Source organism: Arachis hypogaea, chromosome 8 (assembly GCF_003086295.3).
Source record: "Arachis hypogaea cultivar Tifrunner chromosome 8, arahy.Tifrunner.gnm2.J5K5, whole genome shotgun sequence".
Taxonomy (NCBI): domain Eukaryota; kingdom Viridiplantae; phylum Streptophyta; class Magnoliopsida; order Fabales; family Fabaceae; genus Arachis; species Arachis hypogaea.
Window position 1 is genome coordinate 16,922,603 of NC_092043.1, and position 5,630 is coordinate 16,928,232.

General features: G+C 28.5%; 1 non-coding gene across 2 annotated transcripts; it reads left to right on the top strand.

Annotated features, from left to right (window-relative positions):
* The first annotated feature begins 1,846 nt into the window (after window positions 1-1,846).
* On the top strand, window positions 1,847-5,187 carry LOC112706364 (uncharacterized). 2 transcript variants are annotated; one of them, XR_011864609.1, is made up of 3 exons: window positions 1,847-2,620; window positions 2,948-3,020; window positions 3,198-5,187. It is a non-coding gene; the product is annotated as an uncharacterized protein (transcript). The 2 variants fall into 2 exon arrangements; XR_011864608.1 differs by lacking the exon at window positions 3,198-5,187 and having other exon boundaries at window positions 2,948-3,167.
* The last annotated feature ends 443 nt before the right edge of the window (window positions 5,188-5,630 follow it).

Below are 5,630 nucleotides of genomic sequence, written 5' to 3' on the forward strand. Positions count from 1 at the left end.
ACCAAAATTTATTACATATCATTTTTTTATTGCAATTGACATCAAATTTTTCTTTCTAAAATTAAAGAGTTTTTTCTTCCTCTCTCTCTCTCCATTTTTCTATCTCTTTCATTTCTTCACTCTCTGTATATCTCTTATATATCATTACCAATAACTAATTACAAATTTGACAATCAAAATATACAACATGATTTTCTAATTACATTCAAATTAAATTAAAATTAAAATTAAAATATAGCTATATTATATATTATATTATATTTATATATTACTAACTAATTTAATAACTAAAATGTGTCACATGACACTCTTTTATTAATTGATGCTGGACAAAATCTGGTATATATGAAGTTGGGTCAGGATACAAAATTGCTTATAAATTCTTTCATTCTCCTACTTCATTGAGGCCCCAGAACATACAGAACAAAAGAGTCTGGAATAGCATCTGGGAATTGAAATTACCTCATAAAATTAAGGTTTTCTATGAAAAAGTCTTCATGAAAAGCTTCCGGTGTTGCAACAAGTTCATAGCCGGTTCGCATCCACTCTTGCCACTTGTCCAAGATGCATGTTGAAGGCTGAATCAATTTTTCATGCTTTGTTCCAATGCCCCCTGTTTTCAATATGGAGCCTAAACTTAATAACCCCTTACCTATGGATGAGAGAAGAAGAGACCTTTTTCAATTGGTGGCAACAAGTCTTATCCTGGGCAGCGGCTCAATTCGACGGTAGACAAAAGACCCTCCTCATAGCGGCGCTGTGTTGGAGCACTTAGAAAGCGAGGAATCGGTTTGTTTTTGAGAATGTAATAAGCCCGGCACCAGAGATAGTGAAAGAAGCCAGCAATTTAGTGCGTGAACTCATGAACCATACCTGATAGATGCTGCTAATTTTCTTTACTCTTACTTTACTCTTTTCTAAACTCTTAGTCTTTCAGTCACAGTTGGTGATAAATGGGAATATCCAATTCTTTTGTATTTTCGTATGGAAACACTTTTATTTTATATTAATAAAATAACATTTATCTTTGAAAAAAAATTAACAAACTCCCTCTCTCATTCTTCTTCTTTATATATCTCTCTCTTTTCTCTTATTTTCTATTTTTTTTATTCTACAAAAATAAAATTAACAACATAATATAATTTAAATAAAAAATATTATTATATACATATTTTTTATTTATTTTTCAATTTTATTGCTTATCTTTTTAATTTATATTTTTACTTCTTTTATTTCAAATATTTATTACATATAATTTAGAAAAAATACTAATATCGTGATTAAAAGTTAGAATCTGGATTCAATTGTTTAAAAAAATAAATTTGAGTTAATTTTATAACTATCAATATAAATTTTTTATGTTAATATCTAATTATAATTTTGTATATATAGAGAAAAAATATATTATTTTTAAATAGCAAACATAAAAATTAATTATTTTTATTTGTGCAACAGATTTAACACCTAATTAAATATAAAAGTATACACGTTAATTTTTTTTAAAATTTTAGATAACGAATGTTAAGATTAATTATTAATAAAAAAATTAAACTCTTTCATATAAAAATAATAACTAAAAATTTATTGTTTAGTTTTTTTTATCTACAAAGATCCTAGTCTTCTTAGTCGACAAGGACTTTTGTCTCTTACAACTTTTTTGTAAAAATAGTTTAATACTATATATATTTTTTGTATCATAATTTATAATAATATTAAAAAATTTATATTTATATAATATTACTACGAATAAAAATACTAGTTTAATATGTTTTTCCTCTTCAAAATGTATAAATATATAGGTTTTTAAATAAATTGAAAACGTAGCAAAATTTTGAGAAGAGAGAGGAGTAAATAAGCAATGGAAGGGAAAATGAAAAAAAGAAAATAGTTAAACAAAAGAGAAAGCGCGCGTGGGTTAGGTCTCGAGAGAGAGTGAGAGGAAATGAAAGAGAGTAGGAAGTGACGTAAGCAAGCACTGTCCTCCTTGGGTGGAGTCAAGTTTGATAGTATAAATAAAGGTGGATACTACAATGAAGATGATATAATTGTCTTCATATGAGTATATTTTTTTTTGACCTTTGGATGATGGATTGTATGGTTAGATTTTGATATTTATAAAAATGTTGTTTTTGTTTAAAGTGTGGCTAAATAAATAAACTACACTTTTAACCAAAGCATCTTCATAAGAAGATATTTTTGCCATCTTATCCACCATAAATAAAAGTCCTCTTGCTACCTCCTCCTCCGATGCAAGTTCAAAACGACGTCGTCGTCCCGGTTCCCCTCCATCTTAGCACCATGTCTTGTCCTTCCTTGTCCATGGAGCTGGACGAATCCACCGAATCCCGAATCCAGCGCCTAATCACAGAGCACCCAGTCATCATCTTCACCCGCTCCTCCTGTTGCATGTGCCACGTCATGAAGAATCTCCTCGCCACCATCGGCGTCAACCCCACCGTCATCAACCTCGACGACGATGAGATCGACGCCCTCCCTTCCCCCTCCGCCCCCGCTGCCTTCATCGGCGGCACCTTCATAGGCGGCCTGGAGTCCCTGGTTGCACTCCACGTCAGCGGCCTCCTCGTCCCCAAGCTCGTCCAAGTCGGTGCTCTATCTCTGGGTATAGTATGATCCCATGCATCTCTATTTTCCTTCTAGTAATTGTACAATTTAGGATCCTCTCCATCTTTTGAATTGTACTACTATTTATATCAGATCTTATTTACTTTTATTTTCTTGTATGTTTTTCCATGTCATAAACAAAACTAAGTGAGATTAAGCAGAGATAAAAATGATGACTCGAGTTTAATTTGCAACTTGATTATTTTTAACACATGAACTTAATTAGTTCTCAAACTCAATCACGAATTCAACTTGTGAATGGATCTGGCAGCGTGAGTGTGGTATTGGTCTTCGTCGTGTTGATCGCCTATGATTTGGTTTTTAGGGTGGGATTGATCAGGTCCGTAGGTTGGGTCCCATTGCCAATTATGAAGCAATCAAGGCCGTAGGATACCACAGTAACTTTCTTGCTTTGCTTTGGGAATCGCTAAGCTTATCTCTTTCTTCTCTTATTCTCTAAATTTTACTACTACTAATAATATATATAATCCATGGATGTATTTGTGTTTACTTCTACTTATGAATAGTTTGATCGTCTTCTTCCATTTTTACTCTTGCTTTTGCTTCATTTTAAGAATGGCAATCTCAACTTGCTTGGGTGGGACCATTATTATTGCAGCCCTGGCCGTCCATATGACAAGAGGTGATCATTTTCCTTTTCTCTCTCAGTAAATTTTATTTTTTTGTTAAAATAATTATTTAAGGATTCGCTTCTTTTAAAATGTATTCTTATACTTTAAAAATAAATAATTTAACAAAAATATTATTTGTACACTAAAATTAGTTACTAAAATCAGTCATTAATGTATTTATGTATAAATTTAATTTATTTTTAATGTGTATTTATATTTCAATATATATTTTATACTAGTGACTGATTTTAATATATACGTAACATAACTCATAATTTAAACATTTAAGTTATTGGTGAAAAGATTAATAATTTCAAACAGAAAAATACTAGAAACCATTAAAATTTATTTATTTTGGTATTATTTAATCATTAGTTTTAATTTTTTAGTTTAATTTTTAAATAATATATTTTATTTTATACTTTTAAATATTAATTAATGACTAATTAATAACCAAAAATGATAAATTCTAATGTTTTTTTAACATTTCTACTAATATAACTACGTGCATGATTAATTAACAATCCAAAATTATTATTTTTTCATTCAACAATTTAGATATTAGATTTTATTTTCTAAAATATAATTGAAACTGTATATATAAAGGATAGTTTCATCATTTATATACCTCGTTATTGTGAACATTTAAAAGTAAAACTAATCTCCATTACTGGAAGATAGTTTAAGGGAATATAGAAATAATTAGCCAAATAATTAAAGCACCCTAAGCAATAATGTTTGGCATGCACCTCCAATATTATGGCATAAAAAATTAAAAATGATGTTTGCGTCATTTTTTATAATTTTTATACACTTTGAAACATTTTTTATTTTTTATTCAATTATTTTTAATACTAAAAAATATATAAAAGAAATGAAAAAGCATAAGAATCCATTTTTAAGTAGCTAATAATATTAACAAACATTTTTATTGTAAAATATTATTTTAATGCTAATTTTATGAAAAATGTAGAGTTAAGATTAAAATTTAAAATTTATAATTCAAAATAATTAGTTGATGTTAATTTAAGAAAAATTAACTTCTTAATTAAACTCAAAAGAGATAAAAATAATGTAAATAGTATTTGTTTTTGCTGAAATCCTTCTCCCGGCCCTTGGGATCTTCGCTGCCACTCATGCTCTTGTAATGCACTCGTCTACAAAGGCATTTAATATGAAAATGAATTAAAAATTGATTTGTCTGTGCAATAAAATTTTAAAAATATTTTGTATATTAATTTTTATGAGAATTAAAATATTGGCTTTTAAAATCTTGGGATTGATTCAAGTAATTACTCATATTAATATTACTTCTTTATCCACATTTATGCTGTAGCAAATTAATCATCGAGATGGAAGAAGTTGGAATTTTGAAACCTCTTGCTTCTTATCATATACATTATTCTCTTTTACATTGTCTTCTTTAATTTGACTGCATCACTATAAATTTCATCTCCTTTTGAGCATTTAAAGGGTATCAATTTTCATCATCATATATATTTATATTATAAAAGATCTATAAATAGTGTTTTCTTTGTTTTGTCAATCAATCTGTGTAGAAAGCAAGTATATATTCGCATGGGAGAAAAGTCATGCAAAGATATATATAGATATAGATATATATAAATCAGATACTTTAATTTTTACTATATTATCAATCATCATTCTATCATTCAATTCGCAAAAGCAAAAGAGCCCAGAAAGATTCAAAGCAAAAAACAAGGGGCAAGGACAACCTCAGAATAATCGCATGAAGAAAAATGTATCATGTTGATCGATGACGTCATGGCAAGAGACAACTTTGGTGAGGGAGTGCGTCACGGCATAGCATAGCATATATACAACATGCTCCCTCCATAATAAACCTCAATTCTGGTATCGACTCTCATATATTTCCCATCATTATTAATAAACAAGAATATAAATATAAATATCCACTTTCTTATTGCCCCATATGCCAAGCCACTTAGGAGGGTGCAAACAAAAAAGGTAATTTCGTGGTAATTCATTATTGAATGATAGCCAGAATAGATCGAGCATCTTTCCTTGTCTCGTTGGTTAAAAAAAAAGGTATTGAAAAAGTGAAGCTTATTAAGAAATTATATTTAAAATCTATGGTGCATGGACACGGACACGCGACACAACACACGAGAACACACGAATTTTAAAATCTTATAAGATACAGGGACACGGCATATATATAGAATATAAAGTATTTTTTAGATAAATTACAATGAATTTTTTATATTTTATTATTGTTAAAATATAAAATAATTTTTTAACTGTTTTTAATGTTTTTTTAACTATATAAAAGTATCTAAAATATTTTGTTTTAATAAATAATAATATATATTATTTCTAAACTCATTTCAACGA